The sequence below is a fragment of the Heterodontus francisci genome, chromosome 49 (assembly GCF_036365525.1).
Source record: "Heterodontus francisci isolate sHetFra1 chromosome 49, sHetFra1.hap1, whole genome shotgun sequence".
NCBI classification, from domain to species: domain Eukaryota; kingdom Metazoa; phylum Chordata; class Chondrichthyes; order Heterodontiformes; family Heterodontidae; genus Heterodontus; species Heterodontus francisci.
Window position 1 is genome coordinate 9,143,720 of NC_090419.1, and position 14,625 is coordinate 9,158,344.

General features: G+C 56.2%; 1 protein-coding gene across 1 annotated transcript in view; it reads left to right on the forward strand.

Annotated features, from left to right (window-relative positions):
* The window catches only part of LOC137358281 (synapsin-1-like), a 193,336-nt gene that overhangs the window by 128,727 nt on the left and 49,984 nt on the right, over positions 1–14,625 (forward strand).

Sequence of the window (14,625 nt, forward strand, 5' to 3'; positions counted from 1 at the left end):
TTGTAGGAGCTGGAGGAGGTTACAGAGATAGGGAGGGTTGTAGGGGCTGGAGGAGATTACAGAGATAGGGAGGATTGTAGGGGCTGGAGTAGGTTACAGAGAGAGGGAGGGTTCTAGGGGCTGGAGGAGCTTACAGAGATAGGGAGGGTTGTAGGGACTGGAGGAGGGTACAGAAATAGGGAGGATTGTCGGGGCTGGAGGAGGTTACAGAGATTGGGAGGGTTGTAGCGGCTGGAGGAGGTTACAGAGATAGGGAGGGTTGTCGGGGCTGGAGGAGGTTACGGAGAAAGGGAGGGTTGTAGGGGCTGGAAGAGATTACAGAGATAGGGAGGATTGTAGGGGCTGGAGGAGGTTACAGAGATTGGGAGGGTTGTAGCGGCTGGAGGAGGTTACAGAGATAGGGAGGGTTGTCGGGGCTGGAGGAGGTTACGGAGAAAGGGAGGGTTGTAGGGGCTGGAGGAGGTTACAGAGATAGGGAGGGTTGTCGGGGCTGAAGGAGGTTATAGAGATAGGGAGGGTTGTATGGGCTGGAGGAGGTTACAGAGATTGGGAGGGTTGTAGGGTCTGGAGGGGTTTACAGAGATAGGGAAGGTTGTAGGGGCTGGAGGAGGTTAGAGAGATAGGGAGGGTTGTCGGGGCTGGAGGAGGTTACAGAGATTGGGAGGGTTGTAGCGGCTGGAGGAGGTTACAGAGATAGGGAGGGTTGTCGGGGCTGGAGGAGGTTACGGAGAAAGGGAGGGTTGTAGGGGCTGGAGGAGGTTACAGAGATAGGGAGGGTTGTCGGGGCTGAAGGAGGTTATAGAGATAGGGAGGGTTGTAGGGGCTGGAGGAGGTTACAGAGATAGGGAGGGTTGTACGGGCTGGAGGAGGTTACAGAGATTGGGAGGGTTGTAAGGTCTGGAGGGGTTTACAGAGATAGGGAAGGTTGTAGGGGCTGGAGGAGGTTAGAGAGATAGGGAGGGTTGTCGGGGCCAGAGGAGGTTACAGAGATAGGGAGGGCTGTAGGGACTGGAGGAGGTTACAGAGATAGGGAAGGTTGTAGGGGCTGGAGGAGGTTAGAGAGACAGGGAGGGTTGTAGGGGCTGGAGGAGGTTAGAGAGACAGGGAGGGTTGCAGGGGCTGGAGGAGGTTACAGAGATAGGGAGGGTTGGAGGGGCTGAAGGGGGTTACAGAGATAGGGAGGGTTGTCGGGGCTGGAGGAGGTTGCAGAGATAGGAAAGGTTGTAGGGGCTGGAGGAGGTTACAGAGATAGGGAGGGTTGTAGGGGCTGGAGGAGGTTACAGAGATAGGGAGGATTGTCGGAGCTGGAGGAGGTTACATAGATAGTGAGGATGGTAGGGGCTGGAGGAGGTAACAGAGATAGGGAGAGTTGTAGGGGCTGGAGGAGGTTACAGAGATTGGGAGGGTTGTAGCGGCTGGAGGAGGTTACAGAGATAGGGAGGGTTGTCGGGGCTGGAGGAGGTTACGGAGAAAGGGAGGGTTGTAGGGGCTGGAGGAGGTTACAGAGATAGGGAGGGTTGTCGGGGCTGAAGGAGGTTATAGAGATAGGGAGGGTTGTATGGGCTGGAGGAGGTTACAGAGATTGGGAGGGTTGTAGGGTCTGGAGGGGTTTACAGAGATAGGGAAGGTTGTAGGGGCTGGAGGAGGTTAGAGAGATAGGGAGGGTTGTCGGGGCTGGAGGAGGTTACAGAGATTGGGAGGGTTGTAGCGGCTGGAGGAGGTTACAGAGATAGGGAGGGTTGTCGGGGCTGGAGGAGGTTACGGAGAAAGGGAGGGTTGTAGGGTCTGGAGGAGGTTACAGAGATAGGGAGGGTTGTCGGGGCTGAAGGAGGTTATAGAGATAGGGAGGGTTGTAGGGGCTGGAGGAGGTTACAGAGATAGGGAGGGTTGTACGGGCTGGAGGAGGTTACAGAGATTGGGAGGGTTGTAGGGTCTGGAGGGGTTTACAGAGATAGGGAAGGTTGTAGGGGCTGGAGGAGGTTAGAGAGATAGGGAGGGTTGTCGGGGCCAGAGGAGGTTACAGAGATAGGGAGGGCTGTAGGGACTGGAGGAGGTTACAGAGATAGGGAAGGTTGTAGGGGCTGGAGGAGGTTAGAGAGACAGGGAGGGTTGTCGGGGCCAGAGGAGGTTACAGAGATAGGGAGCGTTGAAGGGGCTGGAGGAGGTTAGAGAGATAGGGAGGGTTGTAGGGGCTGGAGGAGGTTAGAGAGACAGGGAGGGTTGCAGGGGCTGGAGGAGGTTACAGAGATAGGGAGGGTTGGAGGGGCTGAAGGGGGTTACAGAGATAGGGAGGGTTGTCGGGGCTGGAGGAGGTTGCAGAGATAGGAAAGGTTGTAGGGGCTGGAGGAGGTTACAGAGATAGGGAGGGTTGTAGGGGCTGGAGGAGGTTACAGAGATAGGGAGGATTGTCGGAGCTGGAGGAGGTTACATAGATAGTGAGGATGGTAGGGGCTGGAGGAGGTAACAGAGATAGGGAGAGTTGTAGGGGCTGGAGGAGGTTACAGAGATAGGGAGGGTTGTAGGGGCTGGAGGAGGTTACAGAGATAGGGAGGGTTGTAGGAGCTGGAGGAGGTTACAGAGATAGGGAGGACTGTCGGGGCTGGAGGAGGTTAGAGCAATAGGGAGGGTTGTGGGGGCTGGAGGAGGTTACAGAGACAGGGAGGGTTGTCGGGGCTGCAAGAGGTTAGAGAGATAGGGAGGGTTGTAGGGGCTGGAGGAGGTTAGAGAGATAGGGAGGGTTGCAGGGGCTGGAGGAGGTTATGGAGATAGGGAGGGTTGGAGGGGCTGAAGGGGGTTACAGAGATAGGGAGGATTGTAGGGACTGGAGGAGGTTACAGAGATAGGGAGGGTTGTCGGGGCTGGAGGAGGTTAGAGAGAGAGGGAGGGTTCTCGGGGCTGGAGGAGCTTACAGAGATAGGGAGGGTTGTAGGGACAGGAGGAGGGTACAGAAATAGGGAGGATTGTAGGGGCTGGAGGAGGTTACAGAGAGAGGGAGGGTTGTCGCGGCTGGAGGAGGTTACAGAGATAGGGAGGTTTGTCGGGGCAGGAGGAGGTTACGGAGATAGGGAGTGTTGTAGGGGCTGGAGGAGGTTACGGAGATAGGGAGGGTTGTAGGAGCTGGAGGAGGTTACGGAGATAGGGAGGGTTGTAGGAGCTGGAGGAGGTTACAGAGATAGGGAGGGTTGTAGGGACTGGAGGAGGTTACAGAGAGAGGGAGGATTGTAGGGACTGGAGGAGGTTACAGAGATAGGGAGGGTTGTTGGGGCTGCAGGAGCTTACAGAGATAGGGAGGATTGTAGGGACTGGAGGAGGTTACAGAGATAGGGAGGATTGTAGGGACTGGAGGAGGTTACAGAGATTGGGAGGATTGTAGGGACTGGAGGAGGTCACAGAGATAGGGAGGGTTCTAGGGGCTGGAGGAGCTTACAGAGATAGGGAGGGTTTTAGGGACTGGAGGAGGGTACAGAAATAGGGAGGATTGTAGGGGCTGGAGGAGGTTGCAGAGAGAGGGAGGGTTGTCGCGGCTGGAGGAGGTTACAGAGATAGGGAGGTTTGTCGGGGCTGGAGGAGGTTACGGAGATAGGGAGGGTTGTCGGGGCTGGAGGAGGTTACAGAGATAGGGAGGGTTGTAGGAGCTGGAGGAGGTTACAGAGATAGGGAGGGTTGTAGGGACTGGAGGAGGTTACAGAGAGATGGAGGATTGTAGGGACTGGAGGAGGTTACAGAGATAGGGAGGGTTGTCGGGACTGGAGGAGGTTACAGAGATAGGTAGGGTTGCATGGACTGGAGGAGGTTACAGAGATAGGGAGGGTTGTTGGGGCTGGAGGAGGTTACAGAGATTGGGAGGATTGTAGGGACTGGAGGAGGTTACAGAGATTGGGAGGATTGTAGGGACTGGAGGAGGTTACAGAGATAGGGAGAGTTGTAGGGGCTGGAGGAAGTTACAGAGATAGGGAGGGTTGTCGGGTCTGAAGGAAGTTTAAGAGATAGGGAGGGTTGTAGGGGCTGGAGGAGGTTACAGAGATGGGGAGGGTTGTAGGGACTGGAGGAGGTTACAGAGATAGGGAGGACTGTCGGGGCTGGAGGAGGTTAGAGCAATAGGGAGGGTTGTGGGGGCTGGAGGAGGTTACAGAGACAGGGAGGGTTGTAGGGGCTGCAAGAGGTTAGAGAGATAGGGAGGGTTGTAGGGGCTGGAGGAGGTTAGAGAGATAGGGAGGTTTGCAGGGGCTGGAGGAGGTTACAGAGATGGGGAGGGTTGTCGGGGCTGGAGGAGGTTACAGAGAGAGGGAGGGTTCTAGGGGCTGGAGGAGCTTACAGAGATAGGGAGGGTTGTAGGGACAGGAGTGGGGCACAGAAATAGGGAGGATTGTAGGGGCTGGAGGAGGTTACAGAGAGAGGGAGGGTTGTCGCGGCTGGAGGAGGTTACAGAGATAGGGAGGTTTGTCGGGGCTGGAGGAGGTTACGGAGATAGGGAGGGTTGTAGGGGCTGGAGGAGGTTACAGAGATAGGGAGGGTTGTAGGAGCTGGAGGAGGTTACAGAGATAGGGAGGGTTGTAGGGACTGGAGGAGGTTACAGAGAGAGGGAGGATTGTAGGGACTGGAGGAGGTTACAGAGATAGGGAGGGTTGTTGGGGCTGGAGGAGGTTACAGAGATAGGGAGGGTTGTACGGACTGGAGGAGGTTACAGAGATAGGGAGGATTGTCGGGACTGGAGGAGGTTACAGAGATTGGGAGGGTTGTCGGGGCTGGAGGAGGTTACAGAGATAGGGAGGGTTGTACGGACTGGAGGAGGTTACAGAGATTGGGAGGATTGTAGGGACTGGAGGAGGTTACAGAGATTGGGAGGATTGTAGGGACTGGAGGAGGTTACAGAGATTGGGAGGATTGTAGGGACTGGAGGAGGTTACAGAGATTGGGAGGGTTGTCGGGGCTGGAGGAGGTTACAGAGATAGGGAGGGTTCTAGGGGCTGGAGGAGCTTACAGAGATAGGGAGGGTTGCAGGGACTGGAGGAGGTTACAGAGATAGGGAGGATTGTAGGGACTGGAGGAGGTTACAGAGATTGGGAGAGTTGTAAGGGCTGGAGGAAGTTACAGAGATAGGGAGGGTTGTCAGGTCTGAAGGAAGTTTAAGAGATAGGGAGGGTTGTGGGGGCTGGAGGAGGTTGCAGAGACAGGGAGGGTTGTAGGGGCTGCAAGAGGTTAGAGAGATAGGGAGGGTTGTAGGGGCTGGAGGAGGTTAGAGAGATAGGGAGGGTTGCAGGGGCTGGAGGAGGTTATGGAGATAGGGAGGGTTGGAGGGGCTGAAGGGGGTTACAGAGATAGGGAGGATTGTAGGGACTGGAGGAGGTTAGAGAGATAGGGAGGTTTGCAGGGGCTGGAGGAGGTTACAGAGATGGGGAGGGTTGTCGGGGCTGGAGGAGGTTACAGAGAGAGGGAGGGTTCTAGGGGCTGGAGGAGCTTACAGAGATAGGGAGGGTTGTAGGGACAGGAGTGGGGCACAGAAATAGGGAGGATTGTAGGGGCTGGAGGAGGTTACAGAGAGAGGGAGGGTTGTCGCGGCTGGAGGAGGTTACAGAGATAGGGAGGTTTGTCGGGGCTGGAGGAGGTTACGGAGATAGGGAGGGTTGTAGGGGCTGGAGGAGGTTACAGAGATAGGGAGGGTTGTAGGAGCTGGAGGAGGTTACAGAGATAGGGAGGGTTGTAGGGACTGGAGGAGGTTACAGAGAGAGGGAGGATTGTAGGGACTGGAGGAGGTTACAGAGATAGGGAGGGTTGTTGGGGCTGGAGGAGGTTACAGAGATAGGGAGGGTTGTACGGACTGGAGGAGGTTACAGAGATAGGGAGGATTGTCGGGACTGGAGGAGGTTACAGAGATTGGGAGGGTTGTCGGGGCTGGAGGAGGTTACAGAGATAGGGAGGGTTGTACGGACTGGAGGAGGTTACAGAGATTGGGAGGATTGTAGGGACTGGAGGAGGTTACAGAGATTGGGAGGATTGTAGGGACTGGAGGAGGTTACAGAGATTGGGAGGATTGTAGGGACTGGAGGAGGTTACAGAGATTGGGAGGGTTGTCGGGGCTGGAGGAGGTTACAGAGATAGGGAGGGTTCTAGGGGCTGGAGGAGCTTACAGAGATAGGGAGGGTTGCAGGGACTGGAGGAGGTTACAGAGATAGGGAGGATTGTAGGGACTGGAGGAGATTACAGAGATTGGGAGAGTTGTAAGGGCTGGAGGAAGTTACAGAGATAGGGAGGGTTGTCAGGTCTGAAGGAAGTTTAAGAGATAGGGAGGGTTGTAGGGGCTGGAGGAGGTTACAGAGATGGGGAGGGTTGTCGGGACTGGAGGAGGTTACAGAGATAGGGAGGACTGTCGGGGCTGGAGGAGGTTAGAGCAATAGGGAGGGTTGTGGGGGCTGGAGGAGGTTGCAGAGACAGGGAGGGTTGTAGGGGCTGCAAGAGGTTAGAGAGATAGGGAGGGTTGTAGGGGCTGGAGGAGGTTAGAGAGATAGGGAGGGTTGCAGGGGCTGGAGGAGGTTATGGAGATAGGGAGGGTTGGAGGGGCTGAAGGGGGTTACAGAGATAGGGAGGATTGTAGGGACTGGAGGAGGTTACAGAGATTGGGAGGATTGTCGGGGCTGGAGCAGGTTACAGAGATAGGGAGGGTTGTCGGGGCTGGAGGAGGTTACAGAGAGAGGGAGGGTTCTAGGGGCTGGAGGAGCTTACAGAGATAGGGAGGGTTGTAGGGACAGGAGGGGGGTACAGAAATAGGGAGGATTGTAGGGGCTGGAGTAGGTTACAGAGAGAGGGAGGGTTGTCGCGGCTGGAGGAGGTTACAGAGATAGGGAGGTTTGTCGGGGCTGGAGGAGGTTACGGAGATCGGGAGGGTTGTAGGGGCTGGTGGAGGTTACAGAGATAGGGAGGGTTGTAGGAGCTGGAGGAGGTTACAGAGATAGGGAGGGTTGTAGGGACTGGAGGAGGTTACAGAGAGAGGGAGGATTGTAGGGACTGGAGGAGGTTACAGAGATAGGGAGGGTTGTTGGGGCTGGAGGAGGTTACAGAGATAGGGAGGGTTGTACGGACTGGAGGAGGTTACAGAGATAGGGAGGATTGTAGGGACTGGAGGAGGTTACAGAGATTGGGAGGATTGTAGAGACTGGAGGAGGTTACAGAGATTGGGAGGATTGTAGGGACTGGAGGAGGTTACAGAGATTGGGAGGATTGTAGAGACTGGAGGAGGTTACAGAGATTGGGAGGATTGTAGAGACTGGAGGAGGTTACAGAGATTGGGAGGATTGTAGGGACTGGAGGAGGTTACAGAGATTGGGAGGGTTGTCGGGGCTGGAGGAGGTTACAGAGATAAGGAGGGTTCTAGGGGCTGGAGGAGCTGACAGAGATAGGGAGGGTTGTAGGGACTGGAGGAGGTTACAGAGATAGGGAGGATTGTAGGGACTGGAGGAGGTTACAGAGATTGGGAGGATTGTAGGGACTGGAGGAGGTTACAGAGATAGGGAGGGTTGTAGGGACTGGAGGAGGTTACAGAGATAGGGAGGATTGTAGGGACTGGAGGAGGTTACAGAGATTGGGAGGATTGTAGGGACTGGAGGAGGTTACAGAGATTGGGAGGATTGTAGGGACTGGAGGAGGTTACAGAGATTGGGAGGATTGTAGGGACTGGAGGAGGTTACAGAGATTGGGAGGATTGTAGGGACTGGAGGAGGTTACAGAGATAGGGAGGATTGTAGGGACTGGAGGAGGTTACAGAGATAGGGAGGATTGTAGGGACTGGAGGAGGTTACAGAGATTGGGAGGGTTGTCGGGGCTGGAGGAGGTTACAGAGATAGGGAGGGCAGCGGCGAGGGCCAATGGAGGGATTTGATAACAAGGATGAGAATTTTAAAAGCGGAATGAAAAACCCAAACCCTGACGCACTCCTCTCCCAAATCGAAGGGGCGCCGACAAGGACCCGTTAACTTTGACTAGACACTCTGCGGCGGCATATAAAAGTCGGACCGGGCCACAAAATGCGGCCCGAGTCCGAAAGCGCGCAGAGTCCCGTAAAGGTAATCGTGATCCACCCTGTCGAACGCCTTCTCCTGATCGAGGGAGAGAAAGGCGACCGACTGACCAGTCCTCTGGGAAAGATGGATCAGGTCCCGGACCAGGTGGATGTTGTCCTGGATGGACCGGCCCGGGACCGTGTAGGACTGGTCAGGGTGGATCATGTGGGCCAGCACGGAACCCAGGCGGGTAGACATAGCCCGGGCAAAGATCTTATAATCCGTGCTGAGGAGGGAGACCGGACGCCAGTTTTTAAGCAGGCAGAGATCGCCCCTCTTCGGCAGCAGGACGATGACCGCCCTTCGCCACGAGAGGGGCATCTCCCCGGTCGCCAGGCTTTCCCCCAGGACCCGCGCGTAATCGGCCCCCAGAACGCCCTGAGGAACTCCACAGTCAACCCATCCAGCCCTGGGGATTTGCCCCTCGAGAGCTGGTGGAGGGCGCCAGTCAGCTCCGCCAACGTGAGCGGAGCCTCCAATCCTTCAGCGCCCTCCGGGCTGACCTGCGGCAGGTCCTCCCACAAAACTCTGCGCGCATCCTCGCTGGACGGATCCGGAGAGAACAACGCACTGTAATAAGTCCGGACCAGGAGGCCCATTCCCTCCAGATCCGTGATGGAGGATCCGTCGTCGGCCAGCAGCTCGATGAGCTGCTTACGGACCCCCCGCCATTTTTCCAGCGAGGAGAAGAAGGGTGAGGCTCGGTCCAAATCTTCCAGGATCTGGATCCGCGACCTCACGTACGCGCCTCGGGAGCCTATGAGCTGCAGGTCCCTCAGCGCGCCCTTCTTCTCTTTGTACGCCTGCCACAGGGCCGTGTCCACGACGGCATGACCGAGGCGGGACTCCAAGTCGAGCACCTCCCTCTCAAGGCGCCCGATCTCGGCTTCCCGCCTCTTGGTCGACCCCTTCGCGTACTCCTGACAGAAGACGCGGAGGTGAGTCTTGCCCACATCCCACCATAGCCTCAAGGAGGGGAAGCCCCCCTGCTTCCTTCTCCAGTCGGCCCAGAATCGACAGAACGAGTCCCGAAATCGCACGTCCTCCAGCAGCCGGTTGTTAAAGTGCCAGTACGCGGACCCCGCCCGCGTGCGGAGCGAAGTAAACTCCGCCCACACCAGGCGGTGGTCCGAGCACGGCACCAGCCGCATGGAGGCCGCTGAAACGCGGGAGACGTACGCCTGCGAAATGTAGAGGCGGTCGATTCGCGACCCCCCTCCTCCAGACCTCCACGTGAAGGCGCTGGAGTCGGGATGGAGATTCCGCCAGACGTCCACCAAGTTGAGGGAGCTGATCAGTCCCCTCAACTTCTCCACCGACGCTTGGCCGCGCTGGGGACCGGAGCGATCCCCCACCTCGAGCGTGCAGTTAAAATCCCCCCCGAGGATGATGCACTCGCCGCTATCGATGGAGCTCAAGAGAGCGGACACTTCTTCAAAGAAGCGCGCTTGCAACGCGCCGGGCCTGGGCGCGTACACGTTCACAAAGTGGAGCGGCACGCTACCCAGGCGAACGGCGAGGTGGAGCAAGCGGCCCGGCACTAGCTCCTTGACCCCCAAGATCTCCGGCTGAAAAGTCGGGGCCAACAAGATAGCCACCCCACTAGAAATAGGGGTGAGGTGACTCATGTAGACCCCACCCTGCCACTCCAGGAGCCAGGTGGCTTCGTCTCCCGGAACGGTGTGGGTTTCCTGCAGGAAGCTCACCACGTATCTCCCTTCCCTAAGGACTGAGAGATTGTGAAATCTGCGGTGAGCCCCTCTGCTGCCGTTGATGTTGAGGCTGGCTATGGTTATCTTCATGTCAAAGGTACTTAAAACCCGTCACCAACAGCTCACTGTGAGGAGGGAGTGGAAGTGCACCTGGCCCTCCACTCCCCCAGCAACCCATTGAGGAACACATTAAAACGGCGCCTCTCAACCAGTTTCACGTCCGCGCGCTTGCCCGCTATCTTAAGGGCAGCACGGACGGACTGTATGATCAGCGCCAGATTCGACCAACGGTCGAGGGCCAGCTGAACTTTATTGCGGCAACCCCTGCAAGCCGCGAGGAAATCCCAGAGTTCCGCCGTGGGGATGAGAGGAGATTCGGTGGGAGGCACGAGGGACTCCACCACCTCACTGGCGATGGAATCAAGATCATCCTCCGTGCCCCGCACCAAATCCCCATCCTCCTCCGGGTCGTCACCGCCAGCGGCCGACACATCCACCACACACTGTGGGGTGGACGTCCCGGCCGCGCCAGCTGGTCCCGCCTCCGTCACGATCCCACCCCCAGGATCGATGGCGGAGGAGTCCTCTCTGGGTTCTATTGTGAAACTGGAGCCTGCAGGCACCAGCGGTTCAGGACCCCCCTCCACCTCCGTCCCCAGGGCAATGAGTGGTCCAGGGGAGACAGAAGTTCCCGACTCCGGGAAACCAGCCGGAGCCGAGACTGGAGGCGGAGGGAGGAGGCTATCTCCCGCTCCGCCAGCACCCACAGGCCCAGCAGATGGGGCAGCATTCTCAGTTATAACTGGGTCGGGTGTCTCCTGGTTGGTGGTGGACTCCGGCTGGGAGGCCCGACCCTCTGGGGCCTCGCCCTCCCCTTCATTCAGGACACCCGACCCAGTAGCAGTGGCAGAATGGGCGGCTTCCCCAGGCTCCCCCACCACAAGCAGGGCCCCACTTACTCCTTCAGGAGGGGCCTCATGTACCGGGGCCATCCCCTCCCCTCCATCCTGAGGAATAGGGAGCACCTGCCCGGACTTTGCAGCCTTGGTGGTGGCGGTAGGGGAAACCTGGGGACCCGAAACAGCAGACAGTTCCCCTCCAACAGATGGGCCCTGCGCCTCAGGGCCCCTTGTTACCTCTGTGGAGGGGTGCCTTCTCCTCTTTTTCCCAGTTGTGTGCGGAGGCTCAGAGACCTCCATATCATCAGAGGCCTCCACCTCCACACTCTCCTTTTTTTTATTCACCCTGGGCCTGAGCCCAGCCCTGGGGCAAGTTGACTTCCCGAGATCGGGCCTTGGGCTGAGCTCAGGCTCGGGTAGTGTCACGATATCCAGGGGACGCGCCTCTCGATGTTTATTTCTCCTCCGCGCCTTCCTTCCACTTGGACGGTCACCCCCCTCCCTGCCGGAGGCCGTGAAAACCACAGCCTCCGGTACCGACTGAATGGTATCTGATGGTGGTGTAGTGGGGGTGGGAGAAGGTGCAGCGTTGCCACCCTGGGCCGCGGAGTTGGAGTTGGCAGCCGGGAGGTTGGGGCAGTTCTTACGAACATGCCCCACCCCCTTACAGACATGGCACCGCACCCCGTCCAAGGTCCAGAAGACGCGGTAGGCCGTCCCCTGGAATTCTACATTAAAGTGGCCCTCTGTCACCTCCTCCCGCGCCAGCTGCATGAATAACTGGCGTTGTCCCTGGCTCTGAGCAAGGGGCTCACCGTGGACGGGACCTTTCTGCCAGTGGACCCCCGTACGCTTCCCGTACATTTTAGAGGCTGCAACAATGGCCGAAGGGCCGACAACCTCGGCCCTTGCTTTCACGCATGCCTCTATAGTCATGTTCGGGTGGACGTAGCTCTTGACCCCATGCTTCGATGTTAATAAAGCAAATAGTGACGGGGCAACAGGTGCAGCTGCAGCAGCCGCAGCAGCGTATGAACGGGAAGACCCCACCACCGGCGAAGAGGGGCTTGCCATGGGGTCTAAGAGCTACGTCCACCCCCAAGAAACAAAACAAATTTACACAATTTTTTTTTAAAAAGCAAACTTTAAACAAGGTGGAGTGGGAGTAGAGGAGGATGGCGTAGGATGGTAAAGGAAAAGGGGAGGATAGGTGACTGAGGCGACTGAGTGGAGGAAGGGAGAGAAAGGCTGAAAAGGACGTTTGTTCCAACTGCCAGTTGGAGCACCTTTATCACAATTAGTCCAAAATTGTTTGTTGTCTTCCAGTTGGGGGAGGCTTCTTCGCCCGGGACGGCTGGAGCCGCCCGGTACTCCTCTTCTGATTTTAACAAGACAGTCTTCACCCGGGCAACTCCAGCTGTCCCGAGCAGGCAGTTGGGGTGGGGAGGGAGCTCCCTGTGTGCAAACACCAATACAAACACAGGGGCCCCCTACTGGATTTGGCTGCCCCACCCCTGAGTCTTCAGGCCTCTTCACCCTCCCCCAAACAGTTTAAACTTAATAGTCTTTCAGGTGCCCTGACACCCACCTCTCCAGAAAAATTGCAGCCTTCCTTGATGGTTTCCCTCCACTCTGTATTCACCTTTCTCCAGTCTCTCTCCTCTCCCCAGTTGCTGCACTCTCCACTCTGCAGTTGCTGCAACACAGGTGCAGCTGCTCCCCCTGATTGCTGGCAGGAAGTGCTCCAAATTGCCCAGCCAATCCCAGTGCTGTACCGGTCCTGGGAGTGTTTGATGGGGACAGTGTAGAGGGAGCTTTACTCTGTATCTAACCCCCGTACTGTACCTGTCCTGGGGAGTGTTTGATGGGGACTGTGTAGAGGGAGCTTTACTCTGTATCTAACCCCCATTTTTTTATTTTTTTTGTTATTTTTTTTTCCGTGCTGTACCTGTCCTGGGAGTGTTTGATGGGGACAGTGTAGAGGGAGCTTTACTCTGTATCTAACCCCGTGCTGTCCCTGTCCTGGGAGTGTTTGATGGGGACAGTGTAGAGGGAGCTTTACTCTGTATCTAACCCCGTGCTGTCCCTGTCCTGGGAGTGTTTGATGGGGACAGTGTAGAGGGAGCTTTACTCTGTATCTAACCCCCGTACTGTACCTGTCCTGGGGAGTGTTTGATGGGGACAGTGTAGAGGGAGCTTTACTCTGTATCTAACCCCTGTGCTGTACCTGTCCTGGGGAGTGTTTGATGGGGACAGTGTAGAGGGAGCTTTACTCTGTATCTAACCCCTGTGCTGTACCTGTCCTGAGAGTGTTTGATGGGGACAGTGTAGAGGGAGCTTTACTCTGTATCTAACCCCGTGCTGTCCCTGTCCTGGGAGTGTTTGATGGGGACAGTGTAGAGGGAGCTTTACTCTGTATCTAACCCCCGTACTGTACCTGTCCTGGGGAGTGTTTGATGGGGACAGTGTAGAGGGAGCTTTACTCTGTATCTAACCCCCGTGCTGTACCTGTCCTGGGAGTGTTTGATGGGGACAGTGTAGAGGGAGCTTTACTCTGTATCTAACCCCCGTACTGTACCTGTCCTGGGGAGTGTTTGATGGGGACTGTGTAGAGGGAGCTTTACTCTGTATCTAACCCCCATTTTTTTATTTTTTTTGTTATTTTTTTTTCCGTGCTGTACCTGTCCTGGGAGTGTTTGATGGGGACAGTGTAGAGGGAGCTTTACTCTGTATCTAACCCCGTGCTGTCCCTGTCCTGGGAGTGTTTGATGGGGACAGTGTAGAGGGAGCTTTACTCTGTATCTAACCCCCGTGCTGTACCTGTCCTGGGAGTGTTTGATGGGGACTGTGTAGAGGGTGCTTTACTCTGTATCTAACCCCTGTGCTGTTCCTGTCCTGGGGAGTGTTTGATGGGGACAGTGTAGAGGGAGCTGAATTCTGTGCAATGTGTTGCCTGTATTGGTAATGGATTTCTGGGAAAATTACCGACAGGTTGTTTCCTGCACAGAGTTTTGTCACAAATGGAAAGGTTGAATGGAGTCAGCTCCTTACATGACAGTTGATGTTGTGAAAGAAATTGTGGAGATGTGACTCACACTTCCTTACTTTGTGAACCCGTGCAGGCTGATGAAGAACATGCTTGATCCCTTGCCAGACATGTAATTTGCCTTTTGGAGAGCAGCCCTGATCTCCAACGTCTTCAGCTCACAGCTGAGTCAGTGCGATCACTGCATTTTCTCCGAAAGAAAGGGCTTTCCGATGACACCTCTGCAGCTTTCGAGCATCCTGTGCCAGACTTGCTTTTTTATTCTAAGAAATTTCCATTGTCCATCACCTCAGCCCTGAGGTGAAGAAAATGAACAAATAGTTACACTGTGAGTGCAGCGGGCTAAAAGAAGGTCGGACTTGCTCATGCCAATTTAGCTTACATTTGAGGGAGACTGAGCCCCCTAGTCTAGGCCCTACACCCTCCCGGTGCCAGTACCGGGGGAGTGCCGCACTGTTGGAAGGGCAGCGCTGAGGGAGCGCCGCATTGTCGGAGGTGCCATCTTTCGGGATGAAACGTTAAACCCCGTCTGGCCTCGGGGGTGGACTGAAAAGATCCCACGGCCACTCCTGGAAGCAAAGCACGGAAGGGAATACTTCCTGGCGTCCCACCCAATTTTGAAATGGTGCTCCTTATTGCTGTCTCCACATTCTTTATTTTAACGATGAACGGGGAGCGATCCCAGCACCGATCCCTTTGCGACACCACATCCCACCATTTACCAGCCTGATGAAATGACTTTTGACCCCTACTTTCTGTTTCTCAGCCAGCATGTTGTCCATTCTGCTACCTCATAAAGTCATTAGGGCCCAGCAGGAGGCCATTCAGCCCATCAAGGCCGTGCCTGTCCCCTGACTACACATGTCCTTGCTTTGGTCATGAGTTATTATTTGTTATTAAGGGGACCGTAGCAT